The sequence below is a fragment of the Salminus brasiliensis genome, chromosome 17 (assembly GCF_030463535.1).
Source record: "Salminus brasiliensis chromosome 17, fSalBra1.hap2, whole genome shotgun sequence".
Lineage (NCBI taxonomy): Eukaryota > Metazoa > Chordata > Actinopteri > Characiformes > Bryconidae > Salminus > Salminus brasiliensis.
The window spans coordinates 24,807,509-24,820,022 of NC_132894.1; the positions used below are offsets into that span (position 1 = coordinate 24,807,509).

The 12,514-nt window shown below is 38.7% G+C and overlaps 1 protein-coding gene across 3 annotated transcripts in view; it reads right to left on the reverse strand.

Annotated features, from left to right (window-relative positions):
- dok4 (docking protein 4) overlaps positions 1-12,514 on the reverse strand; it is a 49,860-nt gene that overhangs the window by 32,979 nt on the left and 4,367 nt on the right. The window contains exon 1 of one of the 3 annotated variants that reach the window (XM_072660796.1): positions 3,049-3,069. The exons of the other annotated variants lie outside the window; for them this stretch is intronic. The gene's annotated coding sequence lies outside the window, so the exon portion shown is untranslated. Of the gene's footprint in view, positions 1-3,048; positions 3,070-12,514 lie in introns of those variants that run through there. 3 annotated transcript variants of the gene reach the window in all.

Consider the following 12,514-nt stretch of genomic DNA (forward strand, 5'->3'; position numbering starts at 1 on the left):
TACATACATACATACATACATAATCATAATAATAATCATAATAAATAAAAACATGTTACCTAATCTTCTGAATATCACCATGTTTCCTGGGTCTGTAATCAAGTCCGCACCTGCAATATACTAACTGCGATCATTTACTGTTGTAACAGTTACCGTTACTGTAGTATTTAATCTGGATTAAAATAAGGTACAAAACCTCCACTTCTCTGACAGACTGTATGAGTGATCCAGAGGAAGTGTCAAATTTTAAGCTTTTTTATTGTAAGGAATTATTTCACTGAGTGTACGATGGAGTTTAAACACATATGTGAGGTTTCCCAAACAGGAATTAGGCCTAGTCTTGGACTACATTTTTTATAATGAAGAATCTTCATTCAGAGTGACAAATTTCCTAAACTGCACATTAATTTTCTTTTATTTGACAAAAATTGAGATTCTACTCAATATCATTCGATGATATGCTGCAGCTTCCTTAGCATTAGGGATTGTCTAAAAATGACTGGATTTTTTTGTCCCTTGGCTAAATACCTGTGAGCAAGCAAGTCAAAATTTTAAAAACAGCATCAAATACATGGATAAAATAAACAACAACTGTAGTGCCTACTATACGAACGATCAGCTCTACAATTTCACAAATGAAGCTAAGCGCAGGGGAGAAACTTGTTGACAGAGCTGTTCCGCCTCTCTCTTTCTCTCCCCCTCTCTGCTGTCACCAGATGAGCTGCTGGGCTGATTGTGCAAGTAAAGTCATTAATTTCTTCCTGTATAGTTTGTTAGCTTGTCTGCCCCATTCTAGGGTTGCTTCAACTATTTTTCATTTTATTCTTACCATCACTACTATTGGTATATCAGTACACATGAGCATAGCAACAGTGTCATTTGGTGGTATGGTGACTTTTTTTTTAATCAATAATCTATAAGTAGTTCTGACCAGAGGAGGGTGGGTCCCCCTTGTGAGTTTTGGTTCCTCTCAAGGTTTCTTCCTCCAGATCTGAAGGAGTTTTTCCTTGCCACTGGCTATGTTTTATGCCATGTTGATTATTTGTCTTATTAATGGATTCCTGTAAAGCTGATCAGCTGTAAAAAGCGCTATACAAATAAACCTGATTTGATTTAACAAAAAACACAATAACAGCTGGATAGATTTACGTTGGCAATTTCACCCAGATATCAGTCAAAAACATATTAGAACACATTACATTGCACAAAAACAACAAGTAAACAAATAAATATTTTTATATTTTTATATTATGTTCATTTTGATCTGTCCAAAAAAAGTGTCCCACTACAAATATCACATAAACATTCTGAGTTCTGTCACCAGTAATTTTAAGAAGGGTTTTCCTGTGTTTCGCATTACTTGCTTTTTTTTTACAAGTGTCATTATAAGCTTTTTAAAAATGGCATGCTTTGTGCTTATATAATCTGGGTATTATTAAAAAAATATTAAAACAGTCACAGAGAGTGCAATATTTGTGGTAATGTTTTTACAGGCAAACCACATTTACTGTTGATGTAAATAGGCTGTCTAAGATGTTTACAGTACTATATACTGTACATGAAATGAAAACATAAATAATCCTGGTCAGAATACAGGACATGTAAAGCAAAAGTGTAAGGACATGTAACCCAGCTGAACAGTCACTGAACAGCAATAAACAAAAACTCATAACTCATAATTTATAACATCCCCTCAGGTATGAAGGGAACAGAGTAGCTAAGGTAGGTCTCTGAGCGAAGTCTATTGTTTTTTTTTTTAACTTAATAGAGCTTAACCTTGCATCTTCACTGGGGAAGGCTTTCAGGGGACTGTACATCATCAAGTTTGCACACATTTTTAATTGCTGCAGTGCAGTGAGGAATTGTAATAAAGTGCTCAACCGTCCCTGCCTCTCCACCCCTCCCCTAACAACACTCCTGTGAATACACATCAAAAGCAAACAGCTGCAAGCGAGAGGTGTGGATGTGTGTGTGTGTTTTTGTGTGTGACAGAGAAAGAGATGGAAGCAGGAGAAACAAAGAGAGAAAACGTGAAAGGTGCTTTGTTGTACCGAACGCCCCATGTGAACAGAGATTATGTACTAATTAAAAGACAAAGGCAGTTTTCCACAGATCTTTGTTGTCCATCACAACCTGAGGAAAATGTTACATCTACAAAGTGGAACAACACAATGTAATATTAATCTGTATTTTAATACTGTTGTTCTCAAAACTGCTATTGCAGCAGATTTGACTGCAAATTAGCCCTCTATCCAATACAATCCTTTAATAGCTGTAAGCATATTGACCAGTCATAGTGCCCGTGATATATAATCCTACAAAATTTTGGTCAAAACAATTGAGGTCAGGGCTCCAGGTCATCCCTACCAGCAACCGGAGCCTGAGAGAACACAATTGGTCTTGCTCTCTCCGGGTGTTCGCTCTCTCTCTCTGAACATCATTTCAGAGTGACGCTAGCCGATGCGTCAGAACGGGGTACCTAGTAGCTAGTGGCATTGCATCAGTGGAACTAGCATTAGTCTTATGACAGGACTAGCGTTTAGAGTGTTATTATCCAAAGATCATAATAAAGCTGAATTTAGAAGTCTAAATATCCACAATTTTGACAAGAATTTGCTATTAGCGCTCAAGTCACTTTTGTGCACTTTACATGAAGAGAAAAGAAGAGGAAACGCCAGCAGAATCTCACAAACACACATATGCTCATAGTCAGAAAAACCATGTAGTTGTAAAACTAAAAACATTTAGCTAGGTCTAGGCTGTACAGCTAACAGGCTATTCCAATAATATTCACATTCCAAATTCAGATTTGTGCAGTAAGCACTGCTGTATAATAATAACAGTACATTCATGACAAGGTCATAGTACATGTTTAATGTTTTAAAATATTTTAGAATGGTTCAAAAGCTTAAAAGTCTATTGTCATTGTTTTATTGTTTTGTTTAAAACAAAATCATACAGCCTTAGCATAAAAAACAAGCTTATTTAGCAATCACACAAGTAATCTTTGCCGTAATACTTTCTGGTAACTGGATATTGTGCATGTACCAAGGTATTCAACCTCACGAAGCTTGAGGTGATGGAGACCAGTCAACAAACAGAAAGGTCCATGACCTGTAAAGCAAGAGAGAGAAAAGAAGATGGGGTCGGGGGGTGCGTGTTGGAAACGGGAGGATGCATATTTCAGACAGATCCAAATCCTTGGCATTGTTGACACACAAAGCAGGCATTTGGCTGGGGATGAATAACAATTGGCCGTCAGCTTTGTCTGGCTCCTGTGGAGGAAGTCTGTCTGGACTCTTCCTATCTTTCTTTTCTCATCTCTCTCCCCTCCCTTCTCTTAACATTGGCTTTGAGCAAGGTATTATGACAAAGGCAGAGAGGGAGAATTGTTCTGCAGCATTGCAAAGCAGATGCAAGTCAGAGGCCTTTGTCAAGGGCTTCAATCAATGGACTTTTCCCAATATCCCAATACACACATAAGCTTTTATAGACTCTGTGTTTGAACCAACCATATCAAGGCAATGCATGAATTGATTCTGCGCAGTACTCTATATAGAGCAGGGCTCTATATAGTCATCGTCAGGACTGGGTACTCATGTGAAAGGCTAGGGAGTATACAGGCCTTTTCACACATGCACTTCAACTAGGAAATTTTAAGTTTGGTTTTTTTAATGGAAAGGAGCTAAAGGGGAATTCAGAATTTCAGAATAATTCAATTAACGGTTTAAATAATTTAAAATGGTTTGACATGAAATGCTCAGTTCTAGAAAACCATAGTCAGAATTGGTTAGATTGGTGGTAACATTGAACACACATTTAAATAGTTTAATGCCTCTGAAAGCTACATCACAATAATACTAAACTAATTGTTCTTAATACACCTAATGTCATAAGATATAGCAAAGTCCTAACATAACCGGTAAACAGCCAACTATCGCAAAATTTATAACATTTCAATCCATTCAAAGCAAAAAGATGTTTGGTTACTGTTTTTAATATCCTTCTTTTGTAAAATATAAACACTGAAAAAATGTTATATAAGGGACCATCTACAACAGACTGTCCAATCATTTCTATAGTGTATATGAACCATTCAACCAGAAAGATTTAAGCATTCAAACCATTCTTTGAATAACTGCTGTACTTTATAGAACCCCATCATTTTAATGAACACCAAAGCACCATGAAGAACCTTGATCACTGAAGGACCACGTATAAATCCATAGATGAAGTAATTAAAATTGTCATAGTGTAGGGCTGTAGATATGTACTATGATTAAACCTTAAACTCTAGGCTTAGTATTTGGCTATTGGTAATTCATGGTAGTTACTGGATAAAAAGCCTTATGTCTAATTAGCCTTAACTAAGTGAGGTTACTATTAGGGTAGTCCAGGAGTCCTGGAGTTTAAAGCTTAAAGGATTAATCATAACTGAAATATTAATTTGTGATTGTGACTTAGTGGGTTGCGATAGAAACAATAGGTAAATAGGTAAATCAATCTTTCGCAATAGGCAAAAGAATACTATTAAATTGCATCTATCTGCTATGAGCTTTCTCACCAATCTCGGACATTCCACATCAACGTTCCATGGGAGAATTGGTTAATCAAGGCATTTATATTACCTAACAAACGAATTCTGGTTAAAATAATGAAGTAGCAGCATTGGTATAATGGTAATACTGTATACCATGGTATTTGAAAATGCTGATGATATCTTAAAATAAGGATGTATTTTAGTTGTCTGATGTGTCAAATTTCTGTTCTATGTCTATCACCCATTTAAGAGAGCCTTAGGGAGGGGACGCTGTGGAGTTAAGAAACAGGCTGAGTTTGATTAAAAGTGAGAGCAAGCAAACTTGAATGAACCAGTCTGCTAAATTAACCTGAAAACACTCCTAAGACCATTCACTCGACTTTGTGCTCTTAGATATGATGCTTTATCCAGTCCAGCACAGCAGCACCTGATGTGTTTCTCCCTTCTGTTACTTCTAATACTAGTTTTTAACATTTCATCACATCACATTAACATTTGTATCGGTAGCTGGGCAGTTCTGGGCTGTCTAATACTTGGTGGGTCTGTTTCTTAGCTAGCTGAGCAAAGACTAGGTTAGCGAGTTGGCTAAATTTTTTTTAATTGTGCACAGTGTTCCTCTTATTTGTCACCCTGTAAGCAAACTGAACTTTGTATGTGATCATTTGTCGATTTAGAAATAACACAGGATAAGATTTGTTAGAAGCCATGTAAAAGAAACATTTGCGCTACTTGTGCAACTTATAGTACGTTTCACTCGAAACTTGAAATAGTAAATACTGTACACAGTACACAGTATTACACAGTAGCATAAACTATTTTGTATAAAAATAGTGCATAGACTCAATGTGTCACTTGCTAAACTGAAGTCTCAAATATTAAGTATTACTGCAGCTTCCCATTAGTCACAGGTGTAAAATTGTGTGTAAAAGGAGCTCAATAAACCAATTAATTATAGCCTCATGACGAAGCATAATAAACTGAAAAAAAAACTAAGCCTAAAACCTAAAAATTGCATTCCAATAGAATGTTTCTTAACAAACTATACAGCCCTATCAAAATTCCTGTTTGTACAATCAAAACTTATGGTTAACTCAAAAATGTAACATCAACAATGTAACTACACATATACACTCTTGTATTGCCTCCTGGAGAGATTCCGTCATGCCAGCGTGTCCATTCTGCAATATTTACAAAAAGATGAATGTGAAGAACCATTGGAAATGTCAGACATTATCATTAATATGGTTTGATTGACCTCGGTAGGGTTGCCTAACTGAATCTGAATCACAATAATACTGGTAATCAAAATGATATCAAACCGTATTCATGATAATGTTTATAACACATCAATGTATTTATAAATATGCTATTAGTATATCAAAATCATAAAATGTGTCTCTATACATTTAGGATGACATTTTGTCCATAAATCATATCAGAGTGAGCATCATTCAGTCCTTGCTTTCTTGCTTCCAAACAAGCTGCAGGCTGAGCAATATTTGAAATTCAGGACAAAATGGTCACAGCTATTTGTAATATTTGTGTAGCCCCACATTTGCGGTTTTCATAAAACTGTCTATTTTTCTTTGTCTCTCTCTCTCTCTCCCTCCCTCCCTCCCTCCCTCTCTCTCTCTCTCTCTCTCTCTTTCTTTCTCTCGCTCTCTCTCTCTCTCTCTCTCTCACACACACCCACACACAAAGGACTGAGACAGGCCTTGAGAATATTCCAGAACTGACATCAAATAGACAGAGAAGTGTGGGAGAGGTAGGAAAATAGCAGAAGCAAGAATTAAACCAGAGCCAGAGACGTAATCTAAAAGACTGCTTAAGGATAGTGCCACTAGGACAGAAGGTTACCAAGCCAGAGTCTCTCAGTCACACATTGGATTTTTTTCAGCTTCACAAAGGCGGTGGGGTTTCACAGTTTGCACCACAACAATCGGCTGCATCGCACAGATTAATTACAGATCCTCAGTATACCAATACATAACTCATGCTCTGTGTAGGAGCTGTATATCACCTCCTAGCAGACTGCATCAAACCTACAATGATTTTCTTCACTGGATGTACATTTGTCTGGCTTTAACTTGAAAGATTTGTGACAGGCAACACTGCAAAAAAAAGATTTTGTGTTTTAACGTATTGTTACTTGATTTAAGTCTAAATTGTATTTAGATATACTCAGGCTGGGTTCCATTTACACTGGTCAACAAAAAGCGCTCTCACAATTAAAGCAGCATTATGCCAGTTTTGATACCTGGGCTCCTCTTACAGATGGAGAGTGTAATTCACTGCAGTTAGAACTAAACGTCCTTCGTTACAGACGTTCATTTTACAGGCTGAGAGATAGAGAACCGGCACTGAAAGCATGTGGCCTTGCGCAGCTCCACCAGTTCCGTAGTTCAGTTAGCAGCTTGTTGAGCCTGTAGTAACAAGGATAGAAACGCTATTCTTCCTATTACAAGTCAGTGGAGTATAATAATGTTAAATAATAATGTTATTGGAGTAACATAATGGTAAAAATGCTACATAATGTTGCATTAACAAGATGAGATTTTACTTACCTGAACCTCTTATCTGTTGACATTCACTGTCAAATATTGGAAAAGAAAAACCTTCTGTTAAATGTGGTTCATTATCTCAAGAAAAATTCCATTTAAAGCCGGCATTCCCCAAGTACACTATAACTGGACAAATCAAGCGTACATTTAGTCAATGGTGCGTTTAGTTCAAGCACAGGGCTATGTTTTTGGACCACTACGCAAACTCCTTATGTCTTCATGGTCAAAAATCAGTAATGTGGACAGCTCCTGTCCACTTTTTTCACGAATCACATTCATTCAGACACAGATATTTTATGTATCTAGTTGAAATCAATTTATTTGATGAGTCATGAATATTCTTGAAATTATGTCATCTCAAACTCTCCTTCTTCGAAAAGGTGCAAGACTGGATTGGTTGGCAACAGCAGGTATCCACACTTAGTGCTTTGTTGCGCACCAATGCTGAACAGTTGATGAACAATGTGTTGCTCAAGTGGTCAGTAGGGCCTCAAATGCCAGAAAATCACACTTGATATAGGAAGTTTGCTGTTCAGGATAGTTGGCTATGGGTAGTACCAACAAAAGATTTGTTGTCGCCCCTCAATCTGAGTGTTTAGTTGTCTGGCTCACTGGCTAGTCGTGACTTACTATTTAGCATGCTGTTTAAAACTGTTAAAGGAAAGTGGTTTATAAGGTCACTGCAGTCGAGACAGAGAGGACCCAGAAAGTCAACTTGGAAAGAGTTATGGATAGCTTTTGGAGACATTCAGACGTTGAAGCAGGCATGAAAATCCAACATATGGCTATTACTGTATTTGTTTAGATTTCAGTGAGTGTAGGTGTGGTTATAGGTAATATGTACTTTGGCTAGAGGTGATGATGGATCTTTCAATGAGGCTGAGCAGTTTGGAAAGTGTGCTGTTTGAGCTTTTATTGGCAATGCATCAGACACTGCTATGTGATGTCGGCACAGTCTCATCTGTACTCATATGGTTCCTTTCATCTGTGGCTTTATAATCTATATACTCTTAATTAATCTGTATGGCGGATATAGTCTTTTTATGTGAATGCACCTGGTTGAAAAGCTCATTTGGCTCAAACAACATAGAACTGCATGGAATTAACTGTTCTTGCATTTTACCAGAGTTTTACACCAGACTGTTATAACTTCCCTCTCCATCTGTTATAATAGTTCCAGTAGGCACTAGAAATATGTACATAAAAAATCATCAGTCCTGCTCAAATTAAGAAAAAAAAATCATGTATTGACCCGTTCTCCCCTACTCCAAATTTAGTATGGGCAAAAGTAGAAAACATCAAATGATGATGATTAGAACAAATGCTTTACATGGCCTGGGGGTAGTAAATTGGAATCCGAGCCATGCTGCTTTACCATCAGCATCAAGAGCCTGAGAGAGCACAACTGGCCGTGCTCTCTCCCCTCATCACTCTCGAAGTGATGTTGGCTGGCACAGGCATCTATTAGGTGCACCCGAGCTGGGAACTTGGTGGCTGCCTCAGAGTGTGTCGGCTACCCAGAATTGGCAGCAATTTGAAAAGAGCTGGTGGATGGCTTTGCATTTATCGGAGGAGACATGCTTTATGTCCTTACTTACCCTGCTAGTGCCGGGAGCATTGCTAGCGGAGTTACAATTGGGTGGGTTAATTGGCAGAAACAACTGACAAGCAAATTTATATAAAAGAAACGCTGATGAAATGGTGGCTGCTACTACTATCATTATACTGATTTATCAGTCTACCCATGTAACTTTAGAGTTGTAGAACAGTCATTTTTTAAGTTAATATAAGACTGATGTACAAAGTATTTTTTATTATTTTTTTTTTTAAGTGGTAATAGTATTCCAAAAGTATAGTCCTCAAAATGTAAAAAGTATCTATGTATTCTGACTGCTGTCTTTTTAAATTATAATGTGAACTGAACAGAGAAAAGAGAGAGCGAGAGAGAGAGAGAGAGAGAGAGAGAGAGAGAGAGAGAGAGAGAAAGAGAGAGAAGGAAAGAACGAAAGGCAGAGATAGAGAGGGAGAAACAATCCACAAGTCTGTCTCCAGCATAAATTATGGATGATGTCAGATCACTGGTTACTGTTGTGGGACTCTCAGAAGGGTCCAGCTGGAGCAGACCTCAGAGACAAAATGAAAGTTATAATGTAGTGCACTGTAGAGTACTGCCATCATCATCCACAATGAAGTGAGTGTTTTTTAAAAGTGAAATGCACAATAAAAAGTGATGGTAAAAGAGGCTGAAACTTTTAAACAAAACTGTCCCCTTGATTTTTTAATGTCCCTGTCACATACCAGTTATTAAAAAAACTAATCTAATTTGCTAATGTATGTGTTTACCTACAGTACATCCCACAGTGACACAATCCTAAATAGTCTGTTTTGGAGTGAATTTGTCTTTAACCAAAACAAAGAATGCACGCATAATGAATCTAGTAAACACAAGCAAATAAACATTATAGATATCTAATTAGATATGTAATTACAGACATATACTTTGTTTTTTGAAAAGTCATCTAGCTTTCCCTGAAGCCCTAAAGAGGGCATAAAGGCATAAAGAAGACCAGCTGAGTGGACAAGTAAGCAGTGTGTGGGCTCAAAATACACACCATAAGTTCATAAGTTTGTCATTTGTGTACAATAAAACGATAGAGGAACATGACCTGCCGACAAGAAGAGCTGACATAAACAGGAAGCTGCAGCTTAGCAACTTTAGAGCTAATGGAAATACACAGGGGAAATACCAGTGATGAGAGAAACATCTGACACCAAGAGGCATTACATTAGCTAGATCATCTACTAGATCTTACTAATAGATTTGGGAACGTTGCTGTTAAGATTTGATTGCATTCAGCGGCAAGAGCGTTAGTGAAGTGATATGCTGGATGAATACCACCCACCTTATCCCAAAAGTATTGGATGGAGCATCTTTCCAGCTCGATGATGAATTGCCAATAGTTTCACGTTTATCTGATCCAGAGAGTCAAATTAATTCATTAGAAGAGGTGTCCCCAAACATTTGGACATATAGGGTCATTTTTGTCTTGCACTGGACTACTTTGTCCATTTTATAGACAATCTTCATTTCAACATGAAGTCCAGGACTAGGCTTAATCCCTGTCCAGGAAACCAACCCATAGTGTAAAGTGCAGCATGTGTCAAATAACACACAGTAATTATGCTGTAAGGATGTTCATGAAAGGTGCATGCCCTCCTCGTGGCATTTTGTGTGGTAGTAGGTGGTAGTAAAGTATACCAAACATCAAACAAATACACCTGGGTTAACCAATCAGGACCATGCAGTTTTTGTCTTTCTTTATGAATGCTAACTAACTAGTCAGGTACACAAGGAGGCTGGGTTGATGACAGTTTCTACTGGGGAATACAGCAAAGCGTTAGTAGTGGACAACATTGCCCTTAAAGATCATAAACTACGTGGAAAGTTATTATCAGTGCTGCATAAAAGGAAAATTGCGAACTCGAAGTGTTTTCATTGTCACCACCATCTGCATGTTTATTGTTCACAGCAGGATTGCGTAGGAAATGACGTGAGAAGCACACTCCCTGAACCATGACTTTTTAGCACATGGATACTTGAGCGGGGTGCAAATAGTCCGGATTCAGATTAGTAGCCATACCACACAGCCCAGCAGAAAAACTACAGAAGAGTCTCCTGGATTCAGAGGTGGTATCTGAGTAGGTGATCTGCATGGTGGCAAGAAAGTAGTGCATGACTGATGTTATCAATCTACAGAACAGAAAAGTGGAAGAGTAGGCTGAGGCAGGAGAAGGGAGACGCTGAGGGAGACTACTTGTCCTACTTAGTGTAGTGCACTCAGACAGGCATGCACGCACACATACATCCACACACACACAGTTCATTTGCTCCCACGACTGGCTCCTCTGTCAGGGTCAGAGCCATTTTCCCCAACCCATCCATCATTCCAGGCATCATATCATCATTACACACACCCCTATTTCTTCATTCTTAATTTTTTTCTTCTCTCTTTTTTCTTCTTTTTTTATATTGAAAAAGGCCAATTTTGTAATAAACTCTGTGTACACACAATTGTTTAAAAGCACCACCCAGCCGACAGGGAGCTGTGGGGTGGGCTGCGTAGCCAGTGTGTGAGTGAGTGTGTGTGTTTGTGTGTGTGTGTGTGTGTGTGTGTGTGTGTTCCCATGTACTCTGGAGGAACCAAAATCAAAACAAATCAATGCAGGCCAAGCCCAGGAGAGACTGAGCAGAGGAGGGGAGTCTACCACCACCAATTACAGCTTCACAGAAAAACAACACTGTGGAAGTGAGGTGGAAGAAACAAGAAACTCTGCTGCTAGCGGGCATAACCACAGCTGATGTGTGTGTGTGTGTGTGTGTGTGTGTGTGTGTGTTTGTGTGTGTGTGCATGCTCAAGAAGGAGGGAGAAAAAGAGAGCGTGTGTGAGGGCTTTTTAACCAGAAATTGAAGTGATGCCCCTTGAGTATCCAGTGTACATACTAAAAGGGAAAAAAAGTTTTGTGGAGAGACCACTGAACAGTTCCTTTACATAAAGTCTCAACTGCAGGAATAAGAAAACTCTGACACAGATTGAACTTCATGGATCGACCTCAGTTTAGTTTTTGTGACCCTTGCATGCAACAGGGAACCCAGCTTGTGAAGACGAAGGCCGCACTTGACTTCTCTAAGGCACGCAAGGCCTATTGTTGCATATTTTCAAGCCAGAAGCTGTGGGGCACTGCAGAGCAGCAGCTATGCGTCTGGCCGATTGGTTTGTTTGTGCAGCAGAGACAGTAACCCCTGACTTTCAATGCTGCCCTATGGAAATGTGTTCAGCTGTTTCACCCATAGCCTTCTAGGCCTCTTAAGCAGTTTCCTCTGCTTCAGAAGGAGTGAGGGTTTTATCGGCAAGCCACACAGGAGCAGATGTCATTGCATCTTTGTAACAGGGCTGTAAATATTTACCAGCTTTTTCAGCCCAAGTCATAGGTTTGCATTGAAATGGCTTTGTTGCATGAGCTGCAAAACTTATTTCAGTAAAACATTACCAGGAAAGACCATGCTGAGAGAGAGAGATAGAGAGGGACAGAGACAGAGACAGAGAGAAAGGGAATACGGGAATGAGAGGGACAGAGCAAAAGAGAGAGGAAGAAGGAGACAAACAGAAAGAGAGACTTAGATGCAAAACAAGCAGAAAGAAAGTCAAGATTTACAAAGCAAATGACGGAATGAGAGAGAGAAAGATAGAGAGATTAAGAGCGAGAAAGAGTAACAGGGACAGGCTAAGACAAGAAAGAAAAGCAGTCAGACGTACAGAGAAGGAGAAGGAGAGAGAGAGACTGACAGAGAACGAAAGAGAGAGAGATAGAGAGAGTGAAGAGAGTGTCAGAGAGCATGTACAAGAGCTCTGGA